At 45.1% G+C, this 12390-nt stretch overlaps 1 protein-coding gene across 1 annotated transcript in view; it reads left to right on the top strand.

Moving 5' to 3' along the window:
• LOC124544765 (CUE domain-containing protein 2) overlaps positions 1-12390 on the top strand; it is an 87737-nt gene that overhangs the window by 64451 nt on the left and 10896 nt on the right. The gene's annotated exons all lie outside the window — the stretch shown is intronic.

Here is a 12390-nt window from a genome sequence, read left to right as displayed (position 1 = left end):
CTACAGTCCTGCCAAGAGTTTCTGCAGATTTGCAAAAGGAACATCCAGCTTCTCGTACCCCTATTGCACAACCTTGTTCAAACTCAGTAAGTTGTTGATAATGGTATCTTTGTCATTTTAAAGGTGTTCTTGCCTAACATCAACTCAGCACATGCAGTCTCAAAGCTAACTAATTGTCATGACCGTTACAGTGTGTATTTGATGCAAATCTGATTTCCATCTTCACAGTGGTGCTATTATTACCACTATTATGCCACTGGCACAAAATTTGAATAGACATCGTCTTTCACATATAGACATACATCTACAAACTTTCATTTATGTCGCACAACTCCTCCTTGGTGTTGTGATTTTTTTTTTTTTTAATGCTGACCATCCTCTGTGATTTTCTGTCTCTCTCTGCTTCATGCCTTTTGTTATCATAGTTCCTGTGATGCAACACTGGTCCACATTTTACAGTTTGCGTTGGAAAAATAAATTAAAGATTAACTAGTTATTACCCATTTTTAAAGGTATGCAACAATAGGTTGATCATGAGGAAAACAGCACAGTTTGATATGTCTTTGTACCTCACATTTTATGTGTGTACTGGACCTTTTTTTCTTGATATGTATAGTAGCGGTACACTGCACTGATACAGCATAGTGAAAAATACTAGATTGATGAGAAGGGTGGCATTGCCTTACTCGTCCATGGAAGTATGGCGTATTAGCACTTGACAGTAATGTATACGTGTATGCTACAATTGTCGCTCCAACTAGCGACAGTGCATGTAAAACTACCAAGTGCCTCATATAAAATTGTTGAGTTTGCTACCCCGTGACATCAGTCACATCAAATGATATATGGTAGGAAATATTTTCACCAATCCCCGTGCACCTTCACCTTGTTGGACAAACTCAGCTCTTGATATTTCCAACTCTCTCTCTCTCTCTCTCTCTCTCTCTCTCTCTCTCTCTCTCTCTCTCTCTTTCTCTCTCTCTCACTCTCACTCACTCACTCTCACTCTCAGATGACCCCCACAGGACTGGATCATTACTGCATTGTGATTGCTTTGATTACAAATTGGCCTCCTCCCTCAGCACTAAGATGGCTCCCCTATGACAGTGATTCATCCGTATGTTCAGGACATGTGTGGATGAACTACAACTTTTAGTTTAGTGGAGACCAATGTGTGTATGGCTACAGGAGATTCATTTTAATCTATCTGACAACACCAGACCTATGAAGCTGTAATCTTCATAAAAAAGATGGCTGTAGTGGACTGAGAGCTAAAGAAGGAGTAGTGGCTCTTTGCCACACTACCAGCCTACGAGGAGTCGCTATATCAGTGCATGTACATCATAGGTGAACAATACTTTCTCTCTACCTGCTCCAGCACAAAGCCTAAATAGGAGGCTCTCACCAAACTACTTACGCAACTACCCCATCCCTTCCTCCTGTGTGGGGTTTGTAAAGTGCACAAGAGCCTCGTAATGTCATCATATAAACATCTGTGAAACAAGGGTCAGACACACACTTCCACACCCTGTCGTTCACTGCTGTTGATCTCTCAGCATACTTCACCTGCCAGATGAAAGAAAGCGACCACAACGAATGCTCAGTAATGCAAACTGGACACTGTACAGCCACTTTGTTGTGTTTGCATACTGTGATACTCTTCAGGAATGGTGGATCATATTACCAGCACAAATCACCAATGCCACTGAAGCATCCACTCCAAAGGCTTCAGGCCAGCTACAAAGGGAGCCTAAATCCTGATGAAGCAGTGAATATGAATGCCATTCTATAGAATCCGGCGAGTATCTGTGCATACTTTCAGGTGTTGACAGACTGCATAGAAACTTGCAGTTTTTCATTAGCAACGGCAAAATGCCATCAGATTATTAGAGGAAGCAAGAAGAGATTGTGGCTGAGTATCGTAAATCACTTCACTATAAGTGCAGTTCTATAGGAGACCACCAGGAGGCTTTCCAGTAGAGGTGAGAGCTGCCCAGTGGCTATTGTAATGCAGAATGGAATTCTCAAAGAAAACTCAAGACATTGTCCAGGCAGAAGTGGAGCATTTTGTCAGAGTGACTACTACTGCAGGTCAGGATTCAACACTACAGAGGAGCAATTAGGACTTCACATCCACCAATACAACTACCCCTTCTCCATGTGGGAGCTGGATTTGATTTTTTCTGTGGCTTGTCACACATCACTTGGGCACGATATGTCCCATTACTTTATGTTGTGGCACATCACAGGATGAAATAATCTTGCTTGTACTTTTTAACTTCATTTCCTGACTTGTGGACAGAGTTTATTACAATTCCACTATTAAAACCTGGAAAAGACTGTATATACCTCAGTAGCTATCGTAGTGTTGTCCACAACAGATGTGTAAGAAAAGCCTTGCAGCAGGTAGTCAACTGCTATCTTCTCTGTATCTTCGAATGAAACAGCTTCTTAGTTGCTTTCACTGTGGGTTCAGGAGGTATCACTCGACCTGTGAGTATGTATACCTCCTACAAATGGCTATGACAAATGGCTATACAGCAGGTTTTCTTACACAGGCATCATGTAATATTTGTACTTTTTGACATTGAGAGGATCTGGAATACCATTTGGCAGCATAACATCCTCCGACACCTTCTTTTTGCAATGAATTTCAAAAAATCAGTGACCCCCTATCTGATCACTTTTAACAGAAGAATGGGTCCCTCGGAGGTGGGTTTTAAATCCTTGCCATAGTTGTTAATAGCCCCCCCCGGGGGGCTCACGGTTCTTTCATGAATTCGTGCATGGTGCACACAGGGCCCCCTAGCTATTGCAGCCAATTTTTCCTTCCCTGGCGGCATTTCCTTCACCCTGCCCTCCCTCCCTATCGTCACTCCTCCTCCATTGCCCCCTCCTACCCCTCTCTCAGTGTTCTGATTTATATCGACCTGGCCTATCCACATGATTTCTTGTATTGGTTGCAATTTTGTTCTTTTTGCCTGTTCTTTCACTCATTTTGGTGTTTAGGTTTCCGCTTGAGGTGTAACTTCCACTTCAAAATTTCCTGTTTTTAGTCTGAGTCATTTGGGGAAGAACTCCCTCCCTAGCATCTATGGTGTGAATACCTTTCCCCTCCTTCCTTTTCTTCTCCCTTACCCACTGTAGCCCCCTTCCACCCTGCTAGGTCACCAGCACGTGTAGCCAGTCCGTGTGGTGGGGCTGTTATGTACCCATATGGCTGAGCTCCCTGACAACACAGGGATCACACTACTGATACCTGAGTTGTTCGCTCCCCATGTATGCCAAGGAGCGGTTGCTTATCTTCTCAGAGCATCAGAACTCCTGGCAACAGCCACTATGCCAGACGCCCCGTGCTGTGGCTGGGTGGTGCCCATGGGGAGATCCCCTGGTCAGAGTGGATGGTATCAGTGCAGATGCTTGGTGCATGAAGGGTATCAAGCGGCAAAAATCTGGCCGTTCGCAAATGGCCGTCTCTTTGAATGGTGAAGGATCATTGAATCCTGCTCCATATGACCCAGAAACCTTCCCTTCCCTGGTCACACCATTGGAGGAGGGCCAGGCTCGCTGTCTTGGGGTGAAACACTTTCTCCACTACCTCATCTGTACCAGGACAGATGGAGACACATTCAGCACCACAAAACCATTGTTTTTTGTGAAAAATATTGAGGACAAGTTTGGTGAAGTGGAATCTCTTAGTAAGATGTGGTCGGGCTCCCTGTGGATCAAAGTCTCCTCTGCTGACCAATCTGCAGCTCTTCATGCTTGTAATTGCCTTGGAAATATTCCAGTGTCTATTACTTCGCACAATTATCTGAATATTGTCCAGGGAGTGATTTTTCGTAGGGACCTCATCCTCCAAACTGATGAGGAACTCCGGGCTAATTTGGAGTGGCATGGCTTTCATTTTATTCGACATGTGCAGAAGGGTCACAAAGACAATTGCACCAATTCTGGCTCCTTCAGTCTGGCTTTTGAGGGGCAACCCTCCCAGAGAAGGTCAAGGTTGTGTTCTACAGATGTGATGTGGAGCCATACATCCCTCCACCTATGCTTGCTTTTTGGGCATATGTCTTCCTGCTGTACGGCGGACGCTCTGTGTGGTAACTGTGGACAACCTCTCCATGAGGGAAGCTCCTGTGTTCCTCCACCTGTATATGTCAGTTATGCTGACTGCCACTCCTCTCACTCACCAGATTGCCTGGCTTACAAGAGAGACCATAAGATCCAAGAATAACAAGTCCCTGGATTGCCTATCTTATGCTGAGGCTCTCCAAAAGTATGGGAGACTCCAACCAGCATCACTATCTTCAACTTTTGCCTCTGTTACTTCATCTCTTCCTCTTCCCTCATCCTTACCCCAGCCCTGTCCCTCTCTCCCCTCCCCCTCCCCTGCAGTTCCCATGACCTCCCATCAGGGAACCGCTCCCCCTCCCCAGCTGAAGAAGTACCCCCCTTCTTCAACACCTGCCAGTGATCAGGCTCTCTCCCAGGACCTCTCTTCCTGGCATCTCTCAGGCTGGAAGACTCCTACCACCACTCGGCCACGAGATGCACCATCTGTGCACCCCAAGATAGCCCACTCTGTTTCAGTTCCCAATCTTACAGATGCATGTACTTCCTCTGTGCCCTACCCTCCTCCACCTCTGACAGAGAAGAAGAAGAAGAAGAAGAAGAAGAAGAAACCTAAATCCCAAGACAAGGTCCCCTCCCTAGTGCCTCTGGAGGTGCCATCTCCCCCCTCGCAACCTGAGTCTGACACCTTATTTATGGATGTCACCTCATCCTTGTCAGTGACAGCTACTGACCGAGTGATATGACCTTCACTTGGCTTCTTTATATCTAACCTGGACTCTTGCCACACAATCATCCAGTGGAATTGCAATGGATACTGTCATCACTTACCAGAAATGCAATGTCTTGTCTCCTCCTATTCTGCATTCTGTCTTGTTCTTCAAGAAATACATTTCTGTAATGACCACTCTCCAGGATTTCGTGGTTATCGGGTGTTCTGTCGGAACTGTGCCGGCCCGGGGAAGCATCTGGTGGGGTCTGCACTTTGGTTCGCTCCGATGTCATTAGTGACTGGATCCCACTACATACCATCCTGGAAGCAATAGTGGTTCAAGTCCAAATGACTCTGGCAATCGCCATGTGCAATGCCTACCTCCTTGCAGGTAGGCCTCTTCCTTACGTTGCACTGTCTACCTTAATTCAGCAACTCCTGCCCCTGTTTCTCCTCCTTGGGGACTTCAGTGCCACTACCACTGTGGGGGAGTGTCACTTCAACAGGTAGGGGTCTTCTAATTCACCAACTTATCTCGGACCTCGATTTTCGTCTCCTCAACAATGGTTCCCCTACCCACTTCAGTGCTGCTTACGGCACGTTTTCTGCTATCGGTCTCACGATATCCTCCCCTGTGCTCATGGCTTCCCTACATTGGTGATTCTATTATTGTCCTGGAGCCGCCAGGCAGATGGGCCTCTACATAGGGCATTATGCAGGTCCAATTGGCCTTTATATATGTCTGCTGTGCTCTTCGACACCTTCTGTGCAAGGTGACTGTGCCACTATTCTTCATGTTGCTGGCACTGCTGTTCCCCCTTTCCACAGGTCTCCCTCGTCGTTGACCAGTACCGTGGCGGACAAAGGGTGTCGCAGTCACTGAGCAGGACCACCGACAGGTGCTGCAGTGATTTAAGCAACACTCTTCACAGACCAAACTCCTCACTTTTAAGCATCTCTGTGCTAAGGCGTGTTACCTTATTAAGAAGAGTAAAAGGGAATGCTGGGAGATCTATGTTTCCTCCCTGGGGACATATTCCTCGTCAAGTTTGGTGCAAGTAGCCTTCTGGGCTGCGAGCAATAGTCAACTGACTAGGGTCTTAACCTCCAAGGTGCTCTGACACTGATCCATTGGTCCTCACAGAACACCTCATGACACATTTTGCTATGGCATCGGCATGCTCTTCCTATCCTACTACCTTTCTCTGGCAGAAACGCGGAGTTGAACAGACCCCCATCTGTTTCATCCCACACCATGCTGAGCCCTGTAATGAACCCTTCACTTAATGGCAATTCTTGCAGGCTCTTACCTCTTCATCCACAACCAGATGGTCCAACACTTGGACATTCCTCCAGGGCAACATCTCCTCAGCATCTTCAGCCACATTTGGCTCATTGGCTCAAGGGTGCTTTTCTGTTACAATGGTGAGAAAGTATAGTTATCCCCATCCTTGAGCCTGGGGAGTCTCTCGACAGCTACCACCCAATTAGCCTGACGAATTTACTTTGTAAACTGCTCAAGAGGATGGTCAGCTTCAGCTTATGTTGGGTACTCAAATCTCGGGGCCTTTTCTTACCATATCAGTGTGGCTTCCAAGCAGGACAATCCCCAAATGACCATTTATTCAGAAAGGAAACAGCCATCCGACAGGCTTTTACTCACCACCGGCACCTTGTCGTGGTCTTCTTTGACCTACATAAGGGATACGACATGGCTCGGCGCCATCACATTTTAGTTACCCTCCATGACTGGGGCTTCCGTGGTCCACTTCTGATTTTTATCCACAAGTTTTTATCTCATTTTCCAGGTTTGAGTTGGCACTTCACTCAGTGCCCCTCGAATTCAGGAGAACGGTATCCCACAGGGTTCTGTGCTAAGTGTCGCACTCTTTTTCATTGCCATCAATGGGCTTCTGTCCTCTGTTGGACCTCTGGTTACCCCGTTGTTGTACATCGATGATTTTTGCATCTGTTGCAGCTCCCACTCGGTAGCAACTGCTGACCGCTGGCTCCACAGTGCCATCCAATGGGCCTCTGCGTGGGCCACCTCCCACGGCTTCCAGTTTTCTCCCTCCAAAACACAGGTTATGCATTTTTGTCATCGACCCATAGTACACCCCAGTCCACAACTTTATTATGCGACCAACTCCTTGGTAGTAATAGAAATGCTTGCTTTTTAAGCAATAGACAACATTTCTATTACTACCAAGGATTTCGTAGATGCCCAAGTCATCTTGCACGGTCCATCGGTGTTTTGTGGTGGAGTTTTGAACTTCACTCTCGCTAACAAGGATACGAATGAACACGGTAACGGCTGGGTCACCGTTGCTCTTGTACCTGGACCAAAAGTCGATAAAGTAAAAGGGCCATATAATTTCAATTCAAGTGATGTCATCGCTTATCGGACATTTCAGATTTGTGAAGTGTACAACAGAGATAAGGGTTTATCGTATTACGTGTCCCATTTCTTGGGCCTTATTTTTGATAGCAAGCTGACATGGTTGCCCCACATTTGCCACCTAAAGACTACATGTATAGAGAAGCTTAACACTCTCTGCCTCCTGGCCCACACACCTTGATGTGCAGACTGTTGTGCTCTTCTCCATCTTTGCCGTGCTCTGGTCTTGTCCAGACTAGATTATGGTTGTCAGGTTTATGACTCAACAGCTCCTTCTACTCTGAAACTGCTTGACTGTGTTCACCATTGTGGGGTGCGTCTGGCTATTGGTGCCTTTCGCACTAGTTGCACTGATGGTCTCCTCACAGGAGCGGGGATTCCCTCTTTACACATGACGGAGCCAGCTTCTTGTTTCGTACATAGTTGCAATTCTGCCATTCGCCAATTCTCTGACCGTCCCGAGTACCCTGTGCTCTTTGTCAGTGAAGTATGTCTCCCTCCTAACACCTGCCCATGGGTGGGTGGGTGGGATTGCCGATTGCCATGCATCTCATTTCCCCCTGTCAGGATCTCCGTCTCCACTCATTGGAATGCACTCCCGTGTCTTTCCTCCCATAACCCCCCTTAGATGGTGCCTAGACCATGGATTAGGACCAATCTATTGCAGGGTCCTAATATCTCTGTGGCTCCTAGGGTTTTCCGGTGTCTTGTTTGTGCCATCCTTGCAGAGTTCCAGGATGCCGCCATCTTCTACACTGACGGTTCTAAGACAATCGATAAGGTGGAATACGCTTCCATGTCTCCTACTGGCTTAGAGCACCATTTATTACCGGGGTCATGTTGTGTGTTCTGAGCAGGACTTCCAGCCATTCACAGAGCCCTCCATTTTGTTTCTCAGGCCTCCCTCCACAGTGTTTTAATTAGTTCAGAGTGAATGAGCAGCCTGCAGGCTATTGACCAGTGCTACTCTCTTCACCCTTTGGTCTCTGCTATCCACGACTTTCTCTCTTCCGTTGGGGATGCTGCCTGTTCAGTTGTCTTTCTCTGGGTCCAAAGTCATCTGGGCATCCCAGGAAATGAACTGGCTGACCATTTGGCTAGAGAAGCATATACTTACCTCCCACAGCCTTTCATGATTCCAGCTGCGAATATGCAGATCCATGTCAAATCTCTCTTTCCCCAAAAATGGAATGATATCTGGTGTGTTACTGCTTGTAGAATGAAGGAGTCTACTGCAGTTTGGCACTCTTCTTTCCACTCCTCTGAGGAATAGTCCACCGTTTTATGCCGTCTATGCATTGGTCATACCAGGCTCACCCATTGTTTCCTTGTGTGCCAACCCACTCCCACAATGTGGTTGTGGAGCCAGACCAGACTGACGGATCCCAAATATTGGTGGAATGCCCCCTTCTTTCGGCCCTTTTGCTAAATATAGTCTTCCTGATACCTTAAATCTAATATTAGCAGATGATTCATGGATGGTTGGACTGGTCCTAAGTTTCCTCTGTGAAAATGCCCCCCCTGATATAAGGTTCTACTTTAGCCTTGGAGCAGGGGAAGATTGGTTGTGGTTGGGACCTGTTTTCCAGTCTTCTTGATCTGTGACCCCAAGTTAGTCCCTTTTTTCCAGTTTTTAGCTTTGGTCTCACCATTTATGCCTTTTACTGAGTGTGTTTTAATGTTCATTATTTCATAATTTGACTCCCCTTACTGGATCCGTGCACTTTTAGCGGACCCTCTTTCTTCTATGACTAACTTCGGAATTGGAGGATCGATGTCGTCACTGTTTGGTCCCATAACCCCTCTCAATCAATCAATCAATCAATCAATCAATCAACAGCTGTTAATAGTGTAACTTCTAGTAACAGAAAGTCCTTTCCAGTGTTCTATGTTTGTGGATGACTACTTGGTCCTTTGTTCAGCTTCTATCCTTGCACGACAACCTATCAGTTGTGAATGACTGTTAAAATGTTGGAGGATGGGTGACGAAGAAAGTTTGAAATTTTTCAGCGGACAAGGGAAATTCCCCTCACACCCACCTTAGTTTTAGTGGTAAGAGGGCCCGGTGGACAGCCTGACACAAACTGAACACAGATCAAGCATGAAAACAGGAAGATGATGTACAGAACTGTGAAAAAAAGTGAAATAGAAACAGTGGACAGTCCAAGCTTAACAAGTGCAGCATTGAGCGAAGAGCAAAAGCAAAGGTGTCATGTTTAAGTGGTCACGGTTTTGAACTGCATCGCGGGCAAACTGGGTTCTAAACCCCATCGTGCCATTTATTTTTATTTATTTATTTATTTTCGCAACTTTATGAACTGTCTGACCAGTCATTGAAATGTTTGTTCTCTTTCTGTACTCTTGGCAGGTGTCACATTATACATTGGTTTTAGAATATATGTCACGTGGTAAGTATTATTACCATTGCAAGTAAATGTGACAGCAGGCGAGAAGCCACATAGATGTCTCACAGAAATGAAAACAATTAAACAGATGTGAACTATGTTATAACAAGGGAATCAAAGAGTCAAAACTTCCAAAATGGAATGCAACTTTAAAAATGTTGAAAACATATGTGCTGACAGAGCACAGAGAAACTGCATGATTGTGAAACTGGTGCCTTCCTTTATTGCAGGTCACATAGATATTTTCATCTTTTCTCTGGGAATGATCACATTCACATTCATATGAACACCTAAATCAGGCAAGGAAGCATATCTCACCCGCTCACCAGACGTACAAATTAGGTCCTATCATATGACATACGTACTGCCACTAATGTCATGTATGACACACCAGACATTCCATTGACTTGTCATTTTGTCATCAAAGGTTTATGATTGAAAAGCCTCTTCCTTTCGGCTGCTGATAGAGTTCTTGTGCAGAATCATCTTCCACTATGGGTCCCTTCCTCACATCTTGCTGTTGCAAACAAATGTTATACCACGACACAAACACAGATTTGAATACAGTGAACGGGAAGAAAAAGTAAAATAAATAAAGGTATGAGGGAGCTTTGAAAATGGATCATCTGCTTTGCAGTCCGACACCGTAACCACTCAACCACGATGCAGTTGTTTCTGTTCTTTGCTCAATGTAGCACTTGTTAAGCTTAGGCTGTTCACTGTTTCTTTTCTTTTCTTTTTTTCACACACACACACACACACACACACACAGACACAATTCAGTATACCTTCTTCCTGTTTTCATGCTTGATCTGTGTTCAGATTTTGACCAGCTGTCTGCTGGGCCCTCTTACTACTAAATCGGACAGTGGTGTGATGGGGAGTTTCCTTTGTGAGAAGACTGTGTATGTCCTTTTTAACTATTCACCTTCTGTTTTTAAACTCCCTGCATTTAGTATGAGGGACATTGTTTTTAATTTTAGATTGACTTTTAAGTTTTCTGGGCCTCAAATTTATTCTTAAACTTAATTGGTTGTCAAACCTTATGGACCTGAAAGCACAATGCCTAAAAACAAAACATTTTAAAATGTTGTAGCCATAGCACATGGGAAGCAGACAGAATCTGTATGCACCAGTTTTATGAAGCATTTCTGCATCTTGACTTCATTGTTGGTGCATGGTATATGGGTCTGCATGACTCTCCTATTTAAAAATGTGTGGCATACTGCACCATGTATGATTATGCTGGCTACTGGGCCTTTAAAAGTGGGCCCCAGTCTCTGCACTGAGACTGATGAGTCATAACTTAACGTCAAGTGATGCCAGTCTTGTAAAATATGAGTGTTGATACCTAGTAAGGTTCCTGAACTGGTAAATCAACAAGCCGAGGTGTCTGACAAAATCTAGCAACACTGCCATGCTTGGTGGCTCCCTACTGTTGATCCCAACCTTCCCAACTTCTCTTCACCATTCACTGTTTGCCTAGCAGCCACCCATGATGGAAGTCCCAATTGCCTCTACTGCCAGATGTGAAATTCATTCAGTTATCTGGTTCTTAAACACAAAAGGGGTTCCACATATAGACATCCATTGTTAGTTGTGTGAACTTTATGGCGAAAGTATTGGCCATTCAACCTGACCGTCAATCACAAACGGGGCTGTCAACAAGTTCAAGAGACTACTGCTTGAGATCAAAGGCTTACCAAACATGAACTGGCTGTTTGGGTTCTTGAGATTTGTGCTAGCTCAATGGGAGAATTTTGGCCGAGAAATTGGTGAGCCACAAGGTGTGCACATAGTGGGTCTCACGAAGACCACCGAGCGAGGTGGCGCAGTGGTTAGCACACTGGACTCGCATTCGGGAGGGCGACGGTTCAATCCCACGTCCGGCCATCCTGATTTAGGTTTTCCGTGATTTCCCTAAATCGCTCTAGGCAAATGCCGGAGTGGTTCCTTTCAAAGGGCACAGCCGACTTCCTTCCCCGTCCTTCCCTAATCCGATGAGACCGATGACCTCGCTGTTTGGTCTCTTCCCCAAAACAACCCCCCCCCCCCCCCCCCCCCCCCCCCCTCACAAATAGTAGAATGTCAACTGTGCCCACCAATTTCTTCCACAGTCTGAAGGCAACAGGGAGTAATTGTTGAAATCAATAGTTACGGCCATAGAACTTGCATGCCTTCTCCTCTTCAGTTTGTGCAAGATACTAAGAAACTTAAAACATTAGTTTTCCACATGTGTCGCCACTGTTCTCACATATGGCTTCAGAAAGATGACAAATAGATTGTGCTGTGTCTGTTATAAATGATTGTTGATTGGTACAAGTGTCAGGGACCCTGTGACTCAATAGTGTAACTTACGTTGAAGAGAGTGCAGTTTTCAAGATATTACTCTCACAGAAATTGGTTCTGGTATAGCAGTGAAAAGGGACAGTTTCCTGTATACTATATTAATGCACACTATTTCTGGTGTTATCCTCTCATCTCTCCTCGAAACACACCAGATTTTAAAAAATTCATATTTTACTAAATCCTTCTAGAATTTTGTGTGTGTTGTGTATATTTACCCCTTTGTTTACTGTAATGCGCAATTTCATTTTGCTACATCTCAGTCTTTTCTGTCTAACCATGATATGTCTCCTGGGGGAACCTATAAAGAAATCAGTAACACCAAGTCTAATGAACAATCATAGTCACCATTGACTGTAACAGCTTTTTTTTTTTTCAGCATTATGCTAATTACCAAGTGGTGTACAGTAAAAGACTGTACTTTACATGACAACGAGTTAGTTCCCATGTAAAGA

The sequence above is a fragment of the Schistocerca americana genome, chromosome 8 (genome assembly GCF_021461395.2).
Source record: "Schistocerca americana isolate TAMUIC-IGC-003095 chromosome 8, iqSchAmer2.1, whole genome shotgun sequence".
Classification (NCBI taxonomy): domain Eukaryota; kingdom Metazoa; phylum Arthropoda; class Insecta; order Orthoptera; family Acrididae; genus Schistocerca; species Schistocerca americana.
This window is presented reverse-complemented; position numbering and strand designations above follow the sequence as displayed.